This window comes from Felis catus, chromosome F2 (assembly GCF_018350175.1).
Source record: "Felis catus isolate Fca126 chromosome F2, F.catus_Fca126_mat1.0, whole genome shotgun sequence".
NCBI lineage: Eukaryota > Metazoa > Chordata > Mammalia > Carnivora > Felidae > Felis > Felis catus.
Window position 1 is genome coordinate 20,397,025 of NC_058385.1, and position 26,570 is coordinate 20,423,594.

Genomic DNA, 26,570 nt, shown 5'->3' on the forward strand with positions numbered 1-26,570 from the left:
TTCATGTTCTGTGCTAAGGTCACCACGGCCCTCTTACAGGCAAGAGCTGTCACCTTGGGATGCCACCTAAAACTGTCCTGACCAAATGTCAAGTAGAGCCTGGTAAAATAAAGGGTCTGACTTGTTTTGAAGGCCAAATATATGCAGCTTCAGAATTTTTTAAAGCAAGGTTTGCCTATACAACCGAGAAACCTGATCTGTATTCGTACATTTTCAACACACGTACCCAAATTGTCTGGTTGCAGTGAATGATCACTGTATTTAGAGTAAAAGATTAGGTGAAAAGAAAAAAAAAGACTGGGAGACATTTGGGAAATAATTCCAAAGTAGATCTTCCTAATTTCTAAAATATGAAGTTTCGTTATCACCATCAGAGTATCCTAAGTTCAAAAAACATTCTAGAGAAAGAGTTCCCGTTAAATACCCATCCAATGCTGTTTCATAATGACGATAATAGATTTAAATACATCTTTAACACGACCCTTTCAATACCCTATGGCATGAAAATTCTCCAGTTTAAGCAGGAGTGGCAATGAATCATCAACCGACCTTCCACAACTATTTAAAGCAGTAGGCAATTAAAAAGAAAACAGGGGTCAGCTTCACTCAGACACTGACATGCCTCGCTGGGCAGTAGAAACCGACAGGAGAGCCTGTACCTTTCAAAGCCCAGAAAAAGTATGGACTAGAATCGGTCACAATTTGCATAAGAAGTTAAAGTGAAGTTAAGAAAGGCTGACATTTACAAAGACCCCTAAACTTGGTGTCCTAACGACCTTTTCTACAAAGGAATCCTCTCCTTTACGTATGGTCCTATGATTCTCCAGGAAATTTTGTGAGTTAAGGGGAAAAATATCATGATACCTCCACAGCAATTCCATAATTCTCTTGGATTTTGTATCATACAGCGCTCTCAGATACAAAGACTTTTTAAGGAGTCAAATCCACTTGCAAGAAATTATTTAAAGTATGACAATTTTGCTCTCCCATAAAAGTTAAAAAGTTTAAGCCACAACTGAAAGACTTACAGATGAGTGCTGTGGCTATTTGATGGATACATCAATAGTAAAGAAAAATCCTTACGGGGTTAATTTTGATCCTCCACAAAGGCCATGAAATATATAAAAATTAACTACCTAATTATGTATTAAAAAAAGACATAATAATAATTAAGTTACTTCCTATCAAATTAACTGGTTTAAATTAGTTTAAGATTATAGCTTTGTTTTACATATATTGGCCAAGAGATAAGTTTCCCCACCATTCTACAACCCTTCAAATAATGAAATAAAATCTTCTTAAAATGTATTCTTCCCCTTTTCAATTTTAATGATCCCTCCTAAGCTTCCAAATGCTAGATGATTCAGCACGATGCTGTCATCAAGACTTCAGAGAAGTTCTACCCAGTGGCATTCTGAAACGGGTTTAGCTCGAACACAGACGCATGGGTTGAATTCCAGAGACTTGCTTTGGGAAATCCTGCCTGCCAGGGGATGGCTCATAGGCGAGGCCGATAAAGTGGCTGAAGATGTCAGATATGACACCTGGGCAGGTCCGGTTTTGAAAGCCGGAGCAAGAGTAGGCATAGCTTTTCCTCTGTAGACGTAAAGTCTGGGCTAGAAGATGATGCTGTACTCACGCCATCTGGAACTTAGCTGTCTCTCAAGCATACGGTCTTAGGTTTGCTTCTTCAAGATGTACTGTTTGTTATTTTTTATTGTATCAATGGACAGTGGGCTTCCCAGATACTAGAATGGTGGCAGCTGTTAGCTCAGTATTGCCAAGGAAAATATTTGGCTGCATATAGGGTTTCCCGAGAGCAAGTTAGTACATGACCTCAATCTTTTCCAAGCTTATCATAATGCTGGAAGGCTGTGCTGATTCAGCAAAGCAATCTATAATCGCTTGCAAAATGCCCCTGCCTCACAGGGATGTTATGAAGCTTAATAAGATAATGCATATGAAGCACTCTGAGCTCCACAGAAGGAAGGGGCTAAGTAATAATACTCTGCATTTATAATTACAAGCAGTCTCACAAAGAACCCAATAAACTTGTCCACAAATTACAAGTAAAGACTACTTTAAATAATTTAACATAAATAATTGTGTCACAAAGGAAATGTGAAATCACTCATGTTTAAAAAGCGGAATGGACGTACTTCACAAGGCTAAGCCAAAATGAAAAAAATAGAACTAGACACGTTTCTACTAAAAGAAAATTACATTGTGATAAAACAGAAATTGAATCAGAAACTTGTAAGAGTATATTTTACTGAAGTCATCTTCAGACGTGGCTATTAATGAATTAAATTTAGTATCATTTCTACGGTTTTCTGCCAATAGACTTAATTTTTAAAAATCAAAGTCTGTGTTAATCGTAATAAATTTCTTCAGTTATGAACGGTAATGCTGAAAACATAAATTTTAACTCTCATTGGGACAAAACGCGAGTATTTTACCAATGTAAATTTCTTTCTTTTTAAAATATTGAAATCACGCTGCTCTCCACCCCACCCCCATAGCATTGGTCTCCTGGCTGGCAAACACCTGTTTCCTGTTCCTCTGGACAAGCCCAGGCAGAAGAACACAATGCACGAGAGTCCACTTTAATGACGGTGTCTCCAAAAGAGCAGGCCAGGCTGAGCTGGCGTCCCTGGATTCTCCGGTGCCACTATCTTTACTGAATAGTGACTGGGACTTTTTAGGTACCTGGTGTCATTTCCTACAGGCAATCTTCCAGAAATCTCAGAGGATCCAATTTTTTTACTCTCTGTTCCTCCATAACACTGCCATAGCATCACTTCCTACATCATACGGAAATCATGTGATTTGATCTGGACCCCCTCAGACTGTTGAGGCCTTTAGCCGGAAGTTGTATTTTTCATTTTAGCATCGCCGTTCTCCACCACAACTGCTGACCCAAGTAGATACCCACTAAGAGGGAGCTGAACTGATCGCCCACTCTGGAGAAAGCAATGGAAGGAGTCTCGTCAGTGGTCTCGGTAGGTTGTGTAGGATCAACTCCAAGTATACAGATGGAAAAAGTGATTTCACTTTCTGATTTTTATTTGTAATTTTGTTTTCAGAAAGGTAGTATTTTATGTTTGTAAAGGAAACATAAATCCAGTATTAGATGGTGAGGACGCACAGATGAAAAAGACAGGCCTTGCCCTCCTGTGAGTTTAAGGCATACTTCGATGGTTAAGCCAAGTCCCGAAATGGAGTTAGCCCATTTTCTTTGTAAAGAGTCGTGGATTTATACAATAAAAGAAAAACGAAATTTATAAATTTGTAAGTCTTCGAAGGTTTTTTATTTATTTAGCTGGAAGACTCAGCTTCTTTGGAGAGCTAAGTTCAGGAAACAGCATTGATCCAGATGCTGAATGAAGAGAGACTCTAATTATCTAAGATTTCACTAAGAATGCTTTCATCAGAGGCTGAACATGGCAAGAGCTGATTACTTAACTCAAAATAAACTTCCATCAACACACCAGGAACAATGCATACACCTCAGGATGTTAACGGGGCCTAATTAGTTCTCTGAAGTGTAGCAGCTCAAAAGAATTTTGGAAAATAAAAACGTGAAGGTTAATGATCTTTTGCATTATCCTCTTAAGAGAAACCCAATTGCCAAGGAAATTAGACATATAGGTCTCAAAAATTCAGGCTGAGAGCAAATTCTACAGGCATAAAAATAATTTGTCAATTTTTCAAAGTTAAACCATTGGTGAACTTAAAACAGAAAAACTAAAAAGGTGCCTATAAGACGGGCCACGTATGTGTTCCTCCTAACAAAAGAATGAGTCAGGAGTGGAGCTAAAACACAAGTGTCGATCTTTTCTTTCACTTAATATGAAAACCAGGAGCTCAATTTTATTTATTTTTTTAGTGTTTATTTATTTCGAGAGAGAGAGAGAGAGAGAGAGAGAGAGAGAGAGAGAGAGAGAGCTAGTGGGGGAGGTGCAGAGAGCGAGGAAGACACAGAATCCGAAGCAGGCTCCAGGCTGTCAGCACAGAGCCTAATGTGGGGCTCAAACTCATGAACGGTGAGATCATGACCTGAGCCAAAGTAGGACACCCAACCAACCGAGCCACTCAGGTGCCCTAGGAGCTCAATTTTAAAATCTCAATTCCAAAGGAGGAGGATTCATACAGTGCACGGACAGAACCTACGGGGCTCCTCATATTAGTATATAGAAAGAGAAGCAATATAGGGGTAATGTCACAATCAACTTCTTATAAGGAAAGTTAAAGAAAGTTGGGAGAAGGTGAATATTCAAAGCGACTATTTTAGGGGCCCTTGGGTAGCTCAGTCAGTTGAGTATCTGACTCTTGATTTCAGCTCAGGTCATGATTCCAGGGTTGTGGATAGAGCCCCAATGTTGGGGTCCGTGCTGAGCATGGAGCATGCTTGATATTCTCTCATTCTCTCTCTCTCTCTCTCTCCCCCTTTGTGTTCTCTCTCTCAAATCAAATCAAATCAAATCAAATCAAATCAAATCAAACCAAAACAAAAAAAAAACCCCAAAGTGACTATTTTATGAAGGAGAAAAACAGGGGAGGGGTAAGATGTTTCTGAAAGTCAAGGTTTACTTTGGGAGGATATCTGGGTAAGAGAGCTAAGGTGTGGACCTAACAGAAAAACTGAAGAAACACAGTAGCTGTGACTTTGCACAAGAATATTTAATACTGCAGGTCTTTATAGCTTTGGACATTGGATCTATAATCTTTGAGGTTCATGATGACCGTCTCCCCTTCCCCCAAGGGTCACTTTGGACAAAGTTAAATTGTTTTGTTAATTCGTGTGTGTTTAAACATGAAAATAGTTTTGTTGTGTTCTATAGGCAAAGGACGAGCAGTACGTACATTCTTAAATTCTGAGTAACTATTATATTGAGAAGACAGATATCAAAGATAAAACTGCTATTGCTTTGAAGCCAGAAAGTAGGGACCAAAAACTCAAATGCCCACCTGGCCAATTGGGTAATGTATATTCACTTCAGTACTGAACTAAGGCCAGTCAAGAGAGACAGAGTAGACTCCTACCCACCCCTCCAACTGCACAGACGGCTTCACTCCTATTTCTCCACAGTCCCACCTAGAATATTTCCTCCAAAATAAAGGCTGAGCCATATTTTAGTTCTTCATATAACTTAAGGCCCACTATTTATATATGCGGTCTTTGACTCAATACAGTATATATAAAGAGAGAAAGAAGGAGAAAGATACAAAAGAGATACGTATAAAAGTAAGGGGGCACCTCTTGTGGGATCAAAAGAGATAAGTTTAGGGGTTTCTAAAGACTGAATATGAAATTGAGATACAAAGATTGAAACAGCTTCATTTATATTTCAAAGAACATCTGGAACATGATATCCATTATGAGTTTTAAAGACTTCCAGAAAGTCTGTGGCTTTCCCTTTGTTATTTTTACTTTTTTTGTTTCACTAGCTGAACAACTCCAGAACTGAACATTTGCTTCAGAAACAAGAACAACACATAAAAACTTGGATATTGTTTTGCAGTCAACCAGGGGAGAAGAAAAATCCCAGTAGAAATAAAGGGAGTGGTAGAGGAACACAGTGGAAGGGAAGCAGGTGAACCATGAAGAAGAAGAAAGACAACCTAGGTCGCGAGTCTGTGAAGGTTTACCCTACCAGCCTGAGACCACAGCAACTCCTGGCTTCCAGGCGCTCATGCACCCATGCCTGAACCTCCTCATTGCCCACACACCTGCTTTTTTGGAACTCTACCCCTGTCTAAGGGTATTGACTAGTGACTGGTGTTACCTAATAACTGGAGGCCCGGAGGGGGAGGAGTCCAGAACAACCTCCCAGGGCAGAATGGAGGGAAAAAGAAATCATGCTCCAAGGGTCTCTGAAAATTCAGAACAGATCTTCCTGTAATAAACATCAGGTCAGTGGTTCCCACCTTTTGGGATAAGAAGGCTTTAAAAAAAATTTTTTTTTTTTTAATTTAGAGAGAGAGTGAGCACGAGTGGGGGAGGGAGAGAGAGACACAGAGAGAGAGAGAGAGAGACAGAGAGAGAGAGAGAGACAGAGAGAGAGAGAGAGAATATCTCACACTGAGTGTGGAGTCTGACATGGGGCTTGATCCCATGACCCTGGGATCATGACCTGAGCTGAAATCAAGAGTTGGACACTCAACTGACTGTGCCACCCAGGAGCCCCAAGAAGTTTTTTTTTCAATATCAATAATATCTATGGAGCCCCTGTGTATCTATACGTAAAATAACATATAAAAAAGAGAAACGGTTACAATAAATTTAGTAATGCTTCTAAAAGAATTTGTATCTTATTTATCTCTACACCATCTCTCTATATTGGAAACACAGCTGTACATACCTCATATATTAAGAACTATTGTAATTAGAAGCATTATTAGTTACAATAGGTTTTATGGAATTGGTCCAGGAATCTAGTGATTGAAATTGCATTGTTTTGATGGAAAATATCCTCCATTGCAAACAATTAACGCGCATATAAATCTTAAGGGAAAAATGGTTTTTCAAATTGAACACTCTGTTTCTTAAGAAAGGATAGCAGTAGGTCTCTTCAAAAAAACGGTGTTGGGAAAACTGGACAGCCACAGGCAAAAAAATGAAAAGTGGACCACTTTCTTACACCACACACAAAAACAAACTCAAAATGGGAGACTTGAAACCATAAAAATCCTTAAAAAGAGTACAGGCAGTAATCTCTCTGACATCAGCTGTAGCAACATTTTCCTAGGTATGCTTCCTGAGGAAAGGGAAATAAAAGCAAAAATAAACTATTGGGATTACATCAAAATAAAAAACTTCTGCACAGTGAAGGAGACAGTCAACAAAACCAAAAGGCGACCTGCTGAATGGGAGAAATTACTTACAAATGACAAATCCAACAAAGGGTTAGTATCCAAAACATATAAAGAACTGATACAACTCAATACCCAAAAACAAATAATCCGATTAGAATATGGCCAGAAGACATTTCTCCAAAGAAGACATCCAGATGGCCAACAGACACATGCAAAGATGCTCAATATCACTCATCATCGGGGAAACGCAAATCAAAACTACAATGTTATCACTTCACACCTGTCAGAATGGCTAACATCAAGAGAACAAGAACAACAGGTGTTGGTGAGGATGTGGAAAAAAGGGAACCCTCCACTGTTGGTGGGAATGCAAACTGGCACAGCCACTCTGGAAAACAGTATGGAGGGTCCTTAAAAAGTTAAAAATAGAACTACCTTATGTTGCACTACTAGGTATTTACTCAAAGAATAAAAAAAATACTAATTCAAAGGGACACACGTACCCCTGTGTTTACAGCAACATTATCTACGATATCTACATTGTAGATATCATATCAACACTATCTACAATAGCCAACTCATGGAAACGGCCCAAGTATCCATCGACTGATGGATGGATAAAGAATGTATACATGTGTACAACGCAATATTACTCAGCCATGAAAAGGAATGAAATCTTGCCACTTGCAATAACATGGATGGAATTAGAAGAGTATAATGTTAAGGGAAACAAGTCAGTCCGTGAGACAAATACCATATGATCTCACTCACATGTGGAATTTAAGAAACAAAAGGAAAGAAAAAGGGAGACAAACCAAAAAAGAGACTCTCAATTATAGAGAACAAACTGATGGTTACCAGAGGGGAGGTGGATGGCAGGACGGGTAAAATAGGTGATGGGGATTAAAAAGGACACTTACATGATGAAAACAAATAAAGCAAAAAAACAAAGCTTGGTAGTAGGAAAAAAATGAATTCACTAATTCATTCAGTCACAAAAGATATACATCCATTTAACCAAAGAAACAAAAATAATTTCTTTCACCTTTGACAATTTCAGTTCTTTAACAATATTTCAAATAAAGCATAGTATATGTTATTTTTTTTTTATTTTTAGAGAGAGAGAGAGAGAGAGCACAAGTGGGAGACAGGGGCAGAGGGAGAGAGACAGAGAGAATCTTAAGCAGGCTCCACACTCAGCACGCAGCCCAACGCGGGGCTTGATCCCATGCTCGTGAGATCATGACCTTAGCCGAAATTGAGAGTCGGATGCTCAAATGACTGGGTCACCCAGGTGCCCCTGTATGCTATTGTTTTCTAATCTGACATAAAAGACCTACAAACTGAAGATGATAAAAAAAAAAAAAAAAGCTTTTAAGGTGAGCTTAATTTAGGGGTGGTAAAGAATAATCATGTCAATAGTGCTTCCTGTTTTTTTCTTTCCCCTGCATCAGCTACCGTAAATATAATACTTGGAATTTGACAAAATGGTGGTATGTCTATGCCTGTCTAATGTAGACAAGCTTCAATTAGGAATCCCCACTCTACTGAGAAGCACTTGAGGTCTAAAGAAATGGAATTTACAGACTCCCCAAAATGGCCCAGGAATCCTCTATAATCCACTATCTGGCCTTAATGAGAGTGAAAAGGCATTGCAGTAACGAACATATGGGAAGCAGCACCAAGCTGAGGACTGGCATTATTTATTTCACTTTTCTTTTCTTCTACCAGACAAAATATCTTATTTCTAAGATTGATGGGCCCAAAAGGACCTTAAATCTATTATAGGTGATCAAGGTTCTAACACCATAAGGGCAGAATCCAAGTCCATTTTAATGTACAATTTTTCTCTCCTGGGTAAAATCAATGTATTTTTTGATATGTGACCATGTTGACCCAGGGCTTTCTTTTGTTCAAAATGACAGAAATGAGAAAAATGAGGCAAAAGTACCCCTTTGCTATGGGGAGCTATAGATATCTAAAATTTTAAGTTTAAGTATTTGAAATCTAACAAATCCATTTTACAGATGGAAGCCTGCCTTTTATACACTTCCTTTTTAGCAGTAAGTTATAACACACACTACATGAGTCTAACTACTCTTGTGTGAAACAGGGATCTCAGGTTCCGTTCCTTTACTTTAACTTCTGGTCCAGAATGCAATGAATATTGGGGTGGTCACAGTGACTCTGGTAAAATCTGTTTTACTCCCGATATATTTCCTGAAATGGGAGATGAGGCCAGAAATGTTGTTTATCTAGAGGTTACACTGCACAGAAAGATAGATAGATAAAATGATGAGACATTTGCTCTGACAGAACAATTCCTCATCTGTTCACATCAGGGTACAAAATGAATGTTCTAAAACAAGCCTGGTATCCAATTTTTTGGCTAAATACCAAGAAGTCTTTTTTGGCCTCGATCGCAACCTTCTATTTTCTTGGGATCTTTTATCATCTTTTCTTCCCAACAGGAAAAGCTGAGCTGCCTTAAAGTGTACATCATCCTCTGAAATAAGGATCTGCAAAAAATATTCTACCCGGTAACTAAACTAGTGTCTCGGTAGATCTAAAATTCGGCCAGTAACATGCTTACCCAATTCACTCATAACGATTTCTTTCAAAAGGCAGGCGAAAGCAAGAACTGCTGGGTGCCATGTTTTGGAGATACTGGCTTTGGAGAAAGGTAGAAATCTGGATGTGAATTCCAGTTCCACCACCTTCTAGCTGTGACTCTAGACAAGGGACTTAAAACCCTAGGTTCCGAGTCTGTAAAACGGAGTTACTAACTAAACCACCCTACGGGGGTGTTGTATGGATGAAATGAGACTGTGGATGTAAACAGTGGTGCCTGGTACAAAGTAAGCATTCCGTATGTGTAAGGTCTCATTTTCACTGAGGAAGCCGACTCTTTTGCTTTCTTTTTCTTTCTTTCTTTCTTTTTTTTTTGAGAGAGAGAGAGAGAGAGAGCGAGAGAGAGCGCGTGCGCAAGAGGGCCAGCAGGAGAGGGGCAGACAGAGAGGCAGAGAAAGAATCTTAAGCAGTCCTCCCCGGTGCAGAGCCTGAGGTAGGGCTGGATCTCATGACTGTAAGATCATGACCTGGGCCAAAATCAAGAGTTGGATGCTCAACCAACTGAGCCACTCAGGCGCCCCTTGCTTTTGACCTAGTAATATTACAAACTTTGCTAGTATATGGGGACGGATCAATGTTTTATAGGGCCTGAAGCTTATACAATATGAGGAGGCTCTCTTCAAGAACACAAAATTAGGGGCACCTGGGTGGCTCCGTTGGTTAAGCATCCAACTTCGGCTCAGGTCACGGTCTGGAGGCTTGTGAGCTCAAGCCCCAGTCGGGATCTGTCCTGACAGCTCAGAGCCTGGAGCCTGCTTTGGATTCTCTGTCTCCCTCTCTGTCTGCCCCTCTCCTCTCTCTATCTGCTTCTCTCTCTCAAAAATAAACAAACATTGGGGCGCCTGGGTGGCTCAGTCAGTTAAGCGTCCGACTTCGGCTCAGGTCATGATCTCACGGTCCGCGAGTTCAAGCCCCGCGTTGGGCTCTGTGCTGACTGCTCAGAGCCTGGAGCCTGTTTCAGATTCTGTGTCTCCCTCTCTTTCCGACTCTCCCCGTTCACGCTCTGTCTCTGTCTCAAACATAAATAAACGTTAAAAAAATTTTTAAAAAAAAACAGTGAAAAAAATTAAAAAAAAAAAAAAGAACACAAAATTAAGTGCAGTTCTCATTCTTATTTATAGAGAATAAGAGAAGAAACAGTAGCCAAAACACTAGGCCTTCAAAAAAATTCAAATTTCATCTTCTGAGATCTCTTTAGATAATTATCTGAAATAGTACTTACGAAGAAGTGCTTCCTGCTTGAAACACGGCTTCCCTGTCTCAATACACGCTCCAACTCCCAGCACTCACAGGGGCCAGCACGAGTAAGAGGCCTTGAATCTTAACTTTGATTGGCTTAGTGGTAATTCTGCCTCTGAAAGTATACAATCTATAACTTATTTCCTTTATTTTTTAATGTCAGTCATCTGGCTCTTGGGAGAAACGTGAACGCTCTGAATACAGAGCAGCGGTTTTCATGTCTGTGAGAAATTCTTTTCACTGATTAACAACACCTTAGCATCCTTTCCTTTTCATTCTTTGATACTGAGATAACTAGAAAAAGACAATAAAAAAGAGAATCTTGGGAGACATTTATCAGTAATCAAAGAAGCCTAGTTAGAAATGTATAGGCATTGGGGGTGCCTGGGTGGTTCAGTCGGTTAGGCATCAAACTCGATTTCGGCTCCAGTCATGATTTCACAGTTGGTGAGTTCAAGCCCCTTGTGGGACTCTGCGTTGATAGGATGGAGACTGCTTGGGATTCTCTCTCTGCTCCTCCCCCCCACTCGCACTCTTTTTAAAAATAAACATTAAAAACAAAAAAAAAAGAAATGCATAGGTGTGTAGAACACATGGGAACTGGATTAGAGGCAGTTATAACTCAGAGAAGCTATTTGCTACAACGCTTCATAGCCCTTAACTGCAGTCTCCGCGAGATTTAAGATGTTTAATGAAATCATACCTAACTCCGTATCTTCAAGATCCCTTCTCTGATACGCCCCTAATGACACAGCAGTAACTATTATAAATCTTTATTTTGGTTTTGAGTATGTTACTTTTGGAATTTCTCTGTAGACCAACATTTTCTCTCATAATAAATAAAGAGAAAGTTGAAGACATGACCACCATTCTCGGAGGTAGGTAACGGAACACAGTTGAAAGCTCACAGACTTTGGAATCCCCAACAGAGTGTGGGGTTTGAATTCTAGTTTGCCATTTACTAAATTTAAGGCCTCAACTCGGTGCCTTTGCATATCAGTTTCTTTATCTTTGAAATACAGACAACAGCATCAAGACCTGCAGAAGCGGCCTGGCAGTCAGTGGTAACACATGAACAGAGTAGGCTTCCTCAAGGGAGATAAAGGTAGCTAAAAACAGTATGTATAGATATATTTATAAGGCATTGAAAAATCTTGCTAAAGAAAAAAAAATAGTAGTCTTGGATATAAAGATCCCTGATTCTTGGCAACAGATTTTATCTAGACATTACCCACATGGTAAACTTCAACACATTCTTGGAGGTCAAAAAGTTTTATTTCCTACCTCTTCTGTTATCACAGTTTGCCTTATTATATCTATCTCTATCTATATTCATCCAACTATCATAGCACTTCCTGACTTGCTATATTTCTTCTTTTTCTTAGATCCAAATACCAGCTTTATCACTTATTAAATGTAGGCACAGGCCAAGCTGAACAACCACAGGCCTCCCTGTAGGGTGAGTTTTCAAATCAGGGAGAAGGATGTACATGAGCTCTTCTGAAAAGGCTTTAATGTTTCTTTATTAATAAGCCCCTGGATGGTAGGGACAGTGTTTTGCTTCTCTTTGTATCTCTGATGCACAGCATGTGGCACAGAAAGGGCATCTGGTACATGCATCCTGAATATAAGTATGAGTTAATGAGAAATCATCACGTTTAAAAATAATTATGATATGGACCCTGGTCATTTCCAGACTACACCACTGAAATTTATTTTATGCGCTATTTCAAACTCACAGGGTAGTTAAATGATGGTCCTTAAATGCCTTCTACCATTTCTCTTCCCCCATCATTCTAGTCACACCTTCTTCAAGTATCTGAAGAAAACACTGAATTTCTTGTTGCTTTCACGTTTCCTCTAAGCCCTAATTTTTGTCCATTATTTACATAAACACTTAAAAGTGTCTCTTATGTGCAAGGCCTTAGGGAAAGGATATAAAAATGAATAAACTATGGTTCTTCCATCAGAGTTTAAATGGTAGTAGGGATTTTTTTTCTTAAAACTTAAACTATCATATTACAAACCAAAATGAAATATTGATTTTATCTAACAATGGCCCACAAGCTGTGCAGCTACAGGTTAAAGAGTAATTAAGGCTTCAGCGTCTGCCTAGAAGAATGTTTGGACAGATGGTACCTTAAAAGCCAGGTGAGGACATTTTACTTTAATCCTTACAGGGAGACTCACAAAGTTGTGAGAACAGTGGTTACATATCCATATATTTTTAGGAAGTTAATGCTAGTAGTAAGCAAATTTGGAAAGACCCAAACCAATTAAGGAATTTTAGCTGGGGACAAAAAGGAGGCTCAGGACTTCATAAGGAAGAGAAGGCAGTGACCGTGTATGGATAGAGCACGGACCCAAGGTAGTGTTTTGAGGAAGGATCGTTCACAGGGACAGAGCTACTAGAGAAACCAAGCGTTAGGGATGAGGAAAAGGCCGCTGATGTGGTCGACAGGACGTCACTGCTGCTATTCCAGGGAGCACTGTTTGACGAGAAGGGGCAAGCAAACAGGCCAGATTCTAGTGACTACACGGTAAATGGGAGTGTGTAACTTACTTCATCTGTAAGAAACTTGGCAATAAGGGACGAAGAATGATGGAACAGTGCAGTGTGGTGAGAAGGAAACCATCATCAAAAGACTGTAGAACCTCAGACCTTTCTTGGTCCAGGCCACATTCTGATGTTTCTCTATTCACTCCTCTGCTAACTGTAAGGCTAACAGCATCCAGTGAAAGCCAACTAGGCAAGGATTCTCTAGAAGAATCTTCTTTGATAACTCATTCTATCAGTATTTGTGCTACGTATGTATAATGTATACAAAACATACATTTATTTAGGGGCACCTGGGTGGCTCAGTCGGTTAAGCACCCAACTTCGGCTCAGGTCACGATCATACCTTGTGTGAGTTCGAGACCTGCCCGAGTCAGGTCTGTGCTGACAGCTCATAGCCTGGAGCCTGCTTCGGATTCCGTGTCTCCCTCTCTCTCTGCCCCTCCCCTGCTTACGCTTTGTCTCCATCTCTATCTCTCAAAAATAAATAAACATCAAAGTATACATTTATTCATAAATTGTATGCATTTACTGCTGTTAGGATGTATACGAAATATTATAAGAACTCAATGTTCTGGGCCCTGGCTTATCTTCTCATCTCTAGCTGAAATGACAGTGAGGACCTTCCGTGAACCCCAGGCGAGAATATGACACTTCCCAGAGCACACTGGCCTTACTCTAGAGACACACTTGGCAATGCTGCACCTTACCCGTGGCCCATCCCCATCCTTCCTATTACTAGATCCCGAGCTCCATGAGGCAGCAGTCATGTCACCTACTGTATTCTGGAACTCAGTAAAAAAGAAGGTACTCACTAAGTATTTTCCAACTCACAGAATGATGTGTGTTTTTTGTTTTTTTGTTTTGTTTTGGTTTGTTTTACTCACCAAGATCCACCATGGAGAGCTGGGAGGGTAATTGTCACCTTACTGCTTTGTCCTATTACTATGACAGTAATGACGACAACCCCCGTCGGCCTTTTGAAAGTTCAACTGTCCCTTGATAAATAGGAAAGGAGGATCTATGTGGAGTCCACCTAAAGATGAATAATATTTTAAGATTTCTAAATAAGAGAATGGGGTACTCTAACTTGCGAAATTTTCAATTTGTTTAGCAAAATATTTTAAAACCTGATTTTTAAAAAGTCATGGGGCGCCTGGGTGGCGCAGTCGGTTAAAGCGTCCGACTTCAGCCAGGTCACGATCTCGCGGTCCATGGGTTCGAGCCCCGCGTCGGGCTCTGGGCTGATGGCTCAGAGCCCGGAGCCTGTTTCAGATTCTGTGTCTCCCTCTCTCTCTGCCCCTCCCCCGTTCATGCTCTGTCTCTCTCTGTCCCAAAAATAAATAAACGTTGAAAAAAAAAAGTAAAAAAAATAAAAATAAAAAAATAAAAAAGTCAAATTACAGCCTCTGTAGAAAACAGTGCAATGGTTCCTCAAAAAATTAAACACAGAATTACTACATGATCCAGCAAAACCACTTCTGGGTATATATTCCCAAAAGATATAGGCAGGGATTTAAACAGATATTTGCACACCAATGTTCATAACAGCATTATTTACAACAGCCACAAGGTGGAAACAACCCAGATATCCATCAACAGATAAACAAAATATGGAATAATATGCAATGGGATACTTCCTTTAAGGATACTTCCTTTAAAAAGGAAGAAAATGCATATATATATTTTACATATACATATATGATACATAAATTCTGATACATATGTGTGCGTGTGTATGAACATGGATGAACATTATGCTAAGTGAAAGAAGCCAATTACACCAAGTGAACACTGTATGATTCCATGTACACGAGGTACCCAGAACAGTCTAATTCAGACGCAGAAAGCAGAAGAGTGGTTGTCAGGGACTGGTGAGAGGAGTGGTGGATTATCTAAGAGAGAATTTCTGTTTGGACTGATGACAAAGTTCCGGAGACAGATATTGGTGACGGGTGCACAACAAGGTGAAGGTATACTTAGTGTCACGCGAATATACACTTAAAAATGATAAACTTCATGTTACATATATTTTACCGAAATAAAGAAAGGACAAATTAAAATCAATTCTCAGATTAAAGTTAATTGGTATCGTCTTTAATTAGTATTATAAGCAGACCTGCAATTCTTGTATTCTGTGAATTATCCTGCACTGACACATCCTTAGAAAACAGAACAGGATTTGAGACCTGATATGCTGATATGCCCAAGTCTAGAGTAATAACTGGACTAACAATTCTTTCTTTCTTTCTTTCTTTCTTTCTTTCTTTCTTTCTTTCTTTCTTTCTTTCTTTCTTTCTTTCTTTCTTTCTTCTTTCTTTCTTTCTTTCTTTCTTTCTTTCTTTCTTTCATTAGTTTTCTTTATTTTTGAGAGGCAGAGAGAGAGAGAGAGAGACAGAGCGCGTGTGGGGGAGGGGTAGAGAGAGAGGGAGACACAGAACCCGAAGCGGGCTCCAGGCTCTGAGCTGTCGGCACAGAGCCCAATGCAGGGCCCAAACTCGCGAACCGTGAGATCATGACCCGAGCCGAAGTCAGACGCTCAACCGACTGAGCCACCCAGGCGCCCCTGGTCTAACAATTCTAATGAGATCCAAAACTGCAGGCCAATTTTTACTGGACTTTGTGCTGATAGAAAGCATCAACTGTAAAGCTCTCCATTTCTTACCAGCAAAGCTGAGATGAAGAACATGATCACTGTTTTCCTGGAATCATTACCTTAACACTGAGGGTAACAGAAAAGATGAGAGGAGATTAAAAAGAAACAAACAAAACGGACTACTGCACTTCTTACCAGAGATGAATGACCCAGTAATTAGCAAAAAGTGAATATTTTCTACATAGAAACGAAATAAAACAACTCAGAGTGGACAACAGCAATAAGGGAATTGGGAAGTGACATCCGTGAGTGAGTGCCTGTATCTGCCCGCCCCTCCCCAACTATATATAAACAGACAATATGATCTATGAAGCCTGTACTTCCTCCTTCCCTGTAACCTACATAAAGAAGTCTGACGTAGTAAAAGGCTTCAGGGAAAGAAACATTCTTTAGGGGAACACGAGAAATGGCTGAAATGAGGCAGAATAACAGAATTATCGAGAAGAGAAATCTTAATGTCATTGTGATTTTCTCTCATTTTCCCACAGCCTCCGGATTTGCCTCAAGGAATCTTTCTGCACCTCAGAACCTCCTCTCCATCTTCCTAGCTTCGGGTCATGTTTGGTGCCTTAAATGGTAAGGCAACATATGACACTAAGATATGGGACCACAGAAGGCATTCAATGCTCCAATATAGTATTAGCTACTTATTCTTTTTGAAGTATTTCCTTGGAAAAGATACTCAACATTGTTAATCATTAGGAATGGTTAGGAACATGTAAATCAAAACCACAATGAGAAATTAGCCCTTCACACCTGTTAGGATGGCCACTACCAAAAAACAGAAAATAACAAGTGGTGGTGAAGATGTGGAAAAATTAGAACTTTTGTGTATTGTTGGTAGGACTGCAAAATGGTGAAAACATTATGGAAAACATATGGAGTATGCAGGTTCCTCAAAAAATTAAAAATAAAACTACCATATGACACAACAATCCCATTTCTGGATATTTATCCAAAAGTATCTAAAACAAAGTCTTGAAGAAATATTTGCATACTCGCATTCATTGCAGCACTGTTCATAGTAAGAAGATGCAAAAGCAACTATAACGTCTGCTGATGGATGAATGGATACAGAAAATGTGGTATATATAAATGGGACATCACTCGGCTTTAAGAAGAAAAAAAAAATCCTGACATACACTACAACAGGGATGAAGCTCGAGGACATTATGCCAAGTTAAATAAGTCAATCACAAAGAGACAAATACCGCATGATTCCACTTACAGTACACATCTAAAGTAGTCAAAGTCATAGAAACAAAAAGTGGTTGCTAGGGGTTGGCAGTTGGGGGAAATGGCAAGTTGTTCAGTGGGTATATAGAGTTTCCACCATGCAAGACGAAAAAGCTCTAGAGGTTTCTTGTACAACAGTGTGTCTATAGTTAATAATACAATCATGTACACTTAAAAACTGCTCAGATGGTAAATTTATGTTACTATTTTTTTTAACCACCAAAACACACACTCAAAACCAAAAAAGCTGTCATCAACCCAGAAAAAAGTCTCCTTGGAAAGACCAATTATGATAGTTGCATGTACAATAATTTATTACTGTATAATCCATTTCAGTCTGAAAATTAACTTACCTAAAGCACTACAAAAACAGTCACATTTCCCTCTTCCTCGTTCTACTAGTACAACAGGTTGGGAAAATTGGCTTGTTCTTACTCATTAAAAAAAAAAAAAAAAAGAAAAACAAAAACAAAAAACAAGATGAAGAAAAATGTACTTTAAGCCCAAACCAACCAGAGATGACAGCAATAAAAAGAACAAATAGTGGTGTTGGTCCTCTATATCTTTTATTTATTCCACTGTTAATTACTATATATAAATCTGATTGTAATAAGCCATTTCTAATCTTCAGTGGTGAATAAATTATATATACAGACACACTTAGATAATAAGTGAACTACAGGGCAATTGGAAACGCTTGTTCTCTTCTCCCTACCACACCCCGAATATTTAATTCTCTCAAAAATTATATCATTCTTCAAACTAAGAAAAATGAATTAGAGGTAACTATAGCTCATGGAAACTTAAACTTATCTGACAAAATCTTAACAGAGGAGTTCTTTCGAAACCAATACATCCAGTATCTGCATAGCTAAATAGAAAATGTGAGTATGCTTTCTATTTGCTACATAATCTAGTCTAACACAGTATGTCTATTTAAAATAAGGAAAAATATCCCAAATCAATTGAAAATCATAATAAAAAAACCCATACAAAACTATAAAATACTCCCCCTTACCCTGGGTTTTAAAATAGTTGACAAGTTGTGTGGATTTGTCATCCTTATTTTAAGACGGTCTCAAGAACTAAACTTATCAGAGTCTAAGAAAGTTTTAAAAGTTGACCAACTGCACTTAAGGAGACATAAACACACTTCCAGGAGACAAACTAAAATATCACAAATACCATCACAAAAGAGTACCATTTATCATCCTCGTACAAGAGACAAAATGGTAGAATAAAAATTTCAAGTTCTTAAATGTAGGGTGCTATTTTCCCCCAATATAAAACCATTATAATAAGGCCAGACAAAAGCTAAGCATCAGAAAAACTGGGGACATTTACTCTACACAGGCTAAGAACAACCATTGTGCTCAGAAATGCCACAGGTGTGAGTGATAAGTAGATAGGGTCTCTGCCATCAAGGAATTTGTCATTCAATAGGGGAAGAAAGAGAAAACCACAAAAGAACCTGATCAGAATAAGATTAGATAGTATAAGAAGCGAGATGGAGATTCAAAGGAGATGAGGCTACATTGGTTGGGAATTAAATCCTTTGTTGGGGCGCCAGGATGGTTCAGTCGCTTAAAGCGACTCCTGACTTCACCTCAGGTCACTATCTCCCGGTTCATGAGTTCGAGCCCTGTGTCAGGCTCTGTGCTGATAGTGCAGAGCCTGCTTGGGACATTCTCTCTCTCTCTCTCCCCCAAAATAAATAAATAAACCTAAAATAAAGAAGTTCTTTGTTAAAACAGCAGTATCTGAGACGAATCTTGAAGAATGGACACAAACACTCTAGTGAGAATGGGCAGAAACAGGATAAGGAGGAACTCCAGCTAGGGAGGAAAGAGTATGAATAATGATGCAAAAGCAAAAACCCCATAAATATGTGTCGCCAACAGTACGTGGTCTACACGTACTGTTGTAGTCTTAGGGGAGTCGTCTTAGGGTATACACACTGAGGATATGGGACATAAGAACGTAGCAATGGGCTAAACTAGTCAGATGTGGGGTAGTGGTGAAGGTGCCCTGTCGTTGGACGGGATCACCCAGCCTAGATTCCCTTTCGCTGTGCTTTACCAACCTAAGATAGTTGTACCACTCCATCCTTGTGGACTACTAAAGGTGGGAAAGAGTCAGCCAGCTGGAGGGGAAGAGGAGAGAAGCATTCTGGGCAGAAGACACAGACGCAGGAAACTGTGCATGTGTGCAGGCCTGTGTCAGTGCCAGCTGTGGAGGAGGGATGCAAGTTCAAGGAGTTTGTGGGTTGGAGCAAGGGAGAACACGAAACAGATCACAGAGGGACTTGTATGCTGTGGTGACGGTTCTCTTCTTGGACTCCGTCACAGATCCTACAGCAGTCACTGAAGTTGAGGCGGAAGGATCAACTCGGCCCTCTCTCAAAGGGGTTTTAGAGAGTGCCTTTACCCAATTCTTGTGGAAGAATGGCCCGGTATTGCTCCCCTGGGCACAGTGACAGATCTGACTATTTCTGAGCCGCGGGAGAAGAGACAGGGGTGGGTGGCATACTGATTCACCTCCTGTTGACAAGGACAGGGAAAGGCTGAGCAGCAGGACACAGGCGGGCATTCTTCACTAAGGATGGGTGGGATTTAAGCGGAAGATCAGGGCTGACACCTAGGGGGCTCAGGACAAGGGCTCTTACCTAAGTGCTCACAGTTGTCAAATAAGACTGTGCTTTAAGTCATTAGTGACAATGTCCTAAGACACTACAAAATAAAATTTTACATTAAAGACGTTTCTCTTTGTGCTTAAACCTGAGCATGCACGCTTCTGAATATGTTGCCAGTCCTCCTCTGTCTTTGTCAGGCTGTCTGGTGTTGGTCTATCTTTGTAGGTCTTGCTTACTACCTTTCCATCTTGTTCTTTCCCCCCTTCATTTCCTCCTGTTCCTTCTATGCCCCCTCAACAAGCTATAAAAATGAATAAAAGGCAGGGGTGCCTGGGTGGCTCAGTCAATTAAGCATCCAACTCTTGATACCGACTCAGATCACGATCTCACGGTTTGTGGGACTGAGACCTGCATTGGGCTCTGTGCAGACAGCACGGAGCCTGCTTGGGATTTTCTCTCTCTCCTCTCTGCCCCTCCTCTGCTTGCTCTCTCTCTCTCTCAAAATAAATAAACATTAAAACATTTTTAAAAAATGAATAAAATATTTCTTGTTAAAGATGACTAAGGTATTTTGTAGCTCTGTAGCATGTTTTTACGTAGTTTTTTCTTGTTATTGTTGTTTTATTAGTTACGTGCCCCCCCAGCCACCTAAAGTCAGTAGCATTTAAAAAAAGGTTTCCTATTTCTAGTATCTCTAGAATCTAGGAACCATGGTAGACAACTTCAAGTTAACTCTGGTGAAGATTGCTAAGAGTTTCTCATTTTATGTCACCTTCTCTAAATTTCAATATTGCTTACAGTACTTTACTTACTGTCCATCTGGCTCTGACCTGCCTTTTTCAGCCTTAAATCCAAACAGTTGCTTCAAAATACCATATTCTGTAGCTAAACAATCTGACTTCACACATAGTGTGTGCCTTCGAGGGCTCCTGTGCCTTTGCTCAGGCCCCTCTGCTCCCTGTTTGGAAAAGCCTCTCTCCCCCAACCCTCACTCTCTCACCTTTTATAATCTCACTTTTCCAGAAGAAAGGAACAGAGAAGAACTACAAAAACAAACAGAAAACAATTAACAGAATGGCAATAAGTATTTGCCTACCTATGATTTCTTTAAATGTAAACAGACTAAATGCTCCAATCAAAAGATCTAGAGCAACTGGCTGGATTAAAAAACAAAATCCATCTATGTGTTGCCTACAAGAGACTCACTTCAGATCAAAAGACACACACAAACTGAAAATGAAAGGATGGAAAAAGACATTCCTTGCAAACGGAAGCAAAAAAAAAAAATCGAGGTAGCAATACTTATATTAGACAAAATAGACTCTAAAACAGAGACTATAATAAGAAACAAAGAAGGGGATGGTCAATCCAACAAGAGGCTATAACAGTTGTAAATATCTCTGTGCCCGTCATAGGAATACCTAAATGTATGGAACAAATATTAAAAGACAGAAATGGAGAAAGGGACAGGAGTACAAAGTCGGGGGCTTTAACCTCCCCCTTACATCAACGGACAGATCATCCAGACAGAAAACCAACAGGTTAACACTGGCTCCGAATGACACTTTAGACCAGATGGACTTAAGAGATACATACACAGAACACTCCAATCCCCATCCCCATCAACAGAATATACATTATTTTCAGGCGTATAGAGAACATTCCCCAGGATAAATCAAGGTTAGGTCACAAAACAAATGTCAAAAAATTTAAGGAGATTGCAGTCCTATCAAGCATCTTTTCTAATAGTGGTAAAACACTAGAAATCAATTACAAGAAAAAAACTAGAGGGTAAAAAAGAGAAAAAAGACAAACATGTGGAGGCTAAGCAACGTGCTACTAAACAAAAAATGGGTCAACAAAGAAATCAAAGAGGAAATGAGATAAATGAAATTGAAAATACAACGGCTCAAAAACTTTGGAAGGCAGCAAGACCAATTCTAAGAGAGAATTCAGAGTGATACAGGCCTACCTCAAGAAATGAGGAAAATGTCAAACGCTCTAACCGTGCACCTAATGGAACCAGAAATAGAAGAACAAAGCCCAAAGTTAGCAGAACAAAGGAAATAATAAAGATCAGAGCGGAAATGAGTTAAATAGAAACTAAAAGGACAATAAAAAAGATCAATGAAACTAAGAGCTGCTTCTCTGAAAAGATTGATAAACCTTTAGCCACACTCCTCAAAAAAAAGGGGGGGGGGAGGGCTCAAATAAAATCAGAAATGAAAGAGGAAAAATTACAACTGACACTACAGAAACACAAAAAAGTTGTTTAAGATTACTATGAAAATGTATATGCCAACAAGTTAGACTGCATACAGGATACGCATAAATTCCTAGAAACATACAATCTTCTAAGCCTGAATTGGAAAAAATGGAAAATCTGAGCAGACCAATTACAAGTAATGAAATGTAAACAGTAATCAAAAAACTCCGAATAAACCAGAGTCTAGGATCAAAAGACTTCACAGGTGAACTCTACCAAATATTTAAAGAACAGCTGTTAAGCTATTCTTCTCACACTATTCCAAGAAACTGAAGAGGAAGGAATTTTCCCAAATCCAATCTATGATGCAGGCATTGCCTTGATACTAAAACCAGGCAAGCACCATGAAAAATCTTAATAAAATAGGTTTAGAAGGAACATACCTCAACCTAATAAAGGTCATGTGACAAACCCAAGCTGACATCATATTCAATGGTGAAAAGTTCAGAGCTTTACTCTAATAACTGGGAACAAAACAAAGATGTCCACTCTCACCACTTTTATTCAATGTAAAACTGGAAATCCTAGGCATAGCAAGCAGACAAGAAAAAAGACATCCAAACTGGTAAGAAGTAAAACTGTCACCGTTTGCAGATGACATCATACTATGGCATACAGAAAATCCTAAAGACTCCACCAAAAAACTACTAGAACTAAGAAATGAATTCAGTAAGGGTGCAGGATACAAAATCCTGTTGCATTTCTAGGTAACAATAATGAGCTAGCAATAAGAGAAATTGAGAAAACAATCCCATTTATAATTGCCTCAAAAAAAAACAAAAAACCCCACAAAAAACCCAAGAATACATTTAACCAAGGAGGTGAAAGATCTGTACTCTGAAAACTGTAAGATACTGATGAAAGAAACTAAAGATAACACAAGTAAATGTTAAGTTACACCATGCTCATGGACTAAAAGAATTAATATTAAAGTGTCCATACCAGCCAGAGCAATCTTGAGAAGTGATAAGCTGCAGGTATCACTACCCCAGATTTGAGACTATACTACCAAGCTTCAGTAATCAAAACAGTATGGTGCTGGCACAAAACCACACACAAATCAATGGAACAGAACAGAGAGCCCATGCTTGTATGGTCAATTAATCTATGACAAAGGAGGCAAGACTATCAAATGGGAAAAGACAGCCTCCTGAATAAATGGTGTGGAGAAAACTGGACACCTACACGCAAAAGAATCAAACCGGACCATCTGCTTATACCATATACAAAAATAAACTCAAAATGGATTAAAGACCTAAATGTAAGACCTGAAACCATAAAAATCCTAAATGAAAACTTAAGTAGTAAACTCATGGACCCTGGTCTTAGAAATATTTTTTTGGCTCTGTCTCTTTAGGCAAGGGCAACAAAAACAAAAATAAACAATTGGGACTACATCAAACTAAAAAGCTTTTGCACAGGGAAAGAAACCATCAACACAACGAGAAGGCAACCTACTGAATGGGAGAAGACATTTGTAAATGATTTATCTGACAGTTAATATCCAAAATATATAAAAAAAACTTATGCAACTTAACACCAAAACCAAAAAAATCCAATTAAAAAAATGTGGAGGACCTAAACAGATGTTTTTCCAAGGAAGACACACAGATGGCCAAGAGACACATGAAAAGGTGTTCAGCATCACTCATCACCAGGTAAATGCATATCAAAACCACAATGAGCTATCATCTCACACCAGTCAGAATGACTAGTATCAAAAAGACAAGAAATAACAAGTGCTGGTGAGGATGTGGAGAAAACAGAACCCGTGTGAACTGCTGGTGGGAAAGTAAATTGGTACAATCACTGTGGAAAACAGTATGGAGGTTCCTCAAAAAATTAAAAATAGAAAAACCACACAATCCAGTAATTCCACTGCTGGGGATTTTCCCTAAAATAATAAAGACGCTAATCCAAAAAGCTATATGTACCCCTATGTTTGCAGAGTAAATAATGCAACATTATTTACAACAGCCAAGGTATGAAAACAACCCAAATGTCCTCCCACTGATAGATGAACGGATAAAGAACATGTGGGGTGTGTGTATGTGTATTCATACATAAACCACACACAACATAATATCGCTCAGCCATAAAAGAGAATGAAATTTTGCATTTGCAGTAACATGGATGGACCGAGAGTCCTCTGCTAAGTGAAATAAGTCAGGCAGAGAAAGACAAATACTATATCATTTCAGTGAAGTATGGAATCTAAAAAACAAAACGGATAAACAAACAAAAAAATCAGAAACATACATACAGAGAACAAACTAGTGGTTGCCAGAAGGGAGGAAGGAGAAAGGGAGATGGGAGAAAAAGGTGAAGGGGATAGAGGTGCAAACTTCCAATCATAAAGTCAGTCACGGGAATGAAAAGTATAGGGAATACAGTCAATAATACAGTAACTTTTTATTTAAACAGTTTATTTATTTGAGAGAGAGAGTGCACACACATGAAAGGGAGGGGCAGAGAGGGACAGAGAGAATCCCAAGAAGACTCCATGTTCTTAGCACTTTAAGAAGATAAAAAAAGGGGCGCCTGGGTGGCTCAGTCGGTTCAGCGCCCGACTTCGGCTCAGGTCACGATCTCACGGTTCGTGGGTTCAAGCCCCGCGTCAGGCTCTGTGCTGACAGCTCAGAGCCTGGAGCCTGCTTCGGATTCTGTGTCTCCCTCTCTCTGGGCCCTGTCCCCGCTCATGCTCTGTCTCTCTCTCCCTCAAGAATAAATTAAAAAAAAAAGAAGATAAAAAAAAAAGTTGGCAAATGAAATTCAAACTATATGTAGTGAATAAGGGACCAATGTTTCAAAAAAGAGTTAAAATATATATGCCATTATCAGTCTCCCATTCATTATCCAAATAATCAAGAGTTTGTACTATCGTGAATACTTGACCTACACCAAAACACCGTCTTCAGTATGAGAGTATCTACGAGGGCACGTCTTAGTGATGCTGAGTTTCCGGTGAGATAGGGTGCTCTGCCACCACCCTAAGGTTTCACCACATGGAACCTGATGAAGGCCGAGGAGCATCATCCCAAAAGCCTGATTTATAGGTCTCCTGCCAGGGAAAGGCAGCTGATCTCAGACCCCTGTTGCTTACTTTGCTTCATGACAGCTATTAGCTCAAGCTTAGGCTTCAGCTTTGAATAACCAATTCCATCCCAAGAACTTCTTGCATTTGACACGAGGAAAAAAAGAACAGGAAGGGAAAGCATCATCTTAATAGGCTCCACATTTACTTTGATGGGCAAGAATTAGGTTGTTTCCATTACTATTTTCTTAAATCTTTAAATAATTCTGTTAGCTGATGAATTTGACTCACCTGTATTTATAATATGACTTGCTCACTTCCATGCCTACCAGTGGTATACTGGGAAATGTTTAAAAAAAACAGCTCTTTGGGGGAAAAACAGTAAGCACCATGATGTTTACTGCAGACTTTACTAGTATCACGGATATGTAGCATATAATCTACAAATGATAATAAAATATACAACACTCTTTACTGTGAATTGCAAATAGCCAGCTGATTCTTAAGGAATGCTTCTGTTAATTTTTGCCAAATTCCTGTATTGCAACCAACCTATGATTGCAAATGATGAAAAATGGTTCCAATATAAATACTGGTTGAAATTTTCACTTAAGTTAATGAGCAAGACAAAGATGGAATAATGAAAATGTATGAAGACGCTATATGCAGAAATACAATTGTTTGTCAATCTGCGAGTGACTTTTTGCCAAACTGGATATTATCTTTTGTGTATGCACGAAATGGCTACTTGATGTTAAAATGTCAGGGAGTAATTATTTATTTATTTTTTAATGTTTATGTATTTTTGAGAAAGAGACAGAGTGTGAGGTGGGGAGGGGCAGAGAGAGAGGGAGACACAGAATCCGAAGCGGGCTCCAGGCTCTGAGCTGTCAGCACAGAGCCCGACGCGGGGCTTGAACTCACGGACTGCGAGATAGTGACCTGAGCTGAATGAAGTCGGATGCTTACCGACTGAGCCACCCAGGCGCCCCGTCAGGTGGTAATTATTAACATTTTCTCCGTTACATTTTTCCCCCCCCAAAAAATCTTCATTACTTTTTCTTAAGTCTAAAGTGACAGCCAACAAAACCAATCGAGCCTTAATTTGGAGAGTTTACCAGCTTTCCAGGGTATCAATATTCTCTTCATGGCTGATTTCACTATAACACAACTGAACGTGGACTGAGGAGACGCAGAGTAACCAGTGCTGCGCGGTGTGTCTGTCCTGTAGGTAGACACATGACACGAAGGGCCTCTGGCACGTAAGACAATGGCAAAATGCAGTGGAATAATTAGCAAATGAGAAATTTTAGTCTCCCTTGCCTTTTTACATATAGTTTAATCACAAGTCCGTGTAATTTTTAATAGTGAAGTGCTCATCAACTGGCTTATAAAATTCTCGAAACCGCACAACTGGTTTTTGTCGGTTGACAGGAGTTGACTCTAGCATATCCCTGCTCCTCACCTTCTCTTAAAATATGGGTAGCCTGGTTCAACGAG

At 39.4% G+C, this 26,570-nt stretch overlaps 1 protein-coding gene across 10 annotated transcripts in view; it reads right to left on the reverse strand.

The window, feature by feature from the left end:
- NCOA2 (nuclear receptor coactivator 2) overlaps window positions 1–26,570 on the reverse strand; it is a 290,646-nt gene that overhangs the window by 74,182 nt on the left and 189,894 nt on the right. The window lies entirely within an intron of this gene.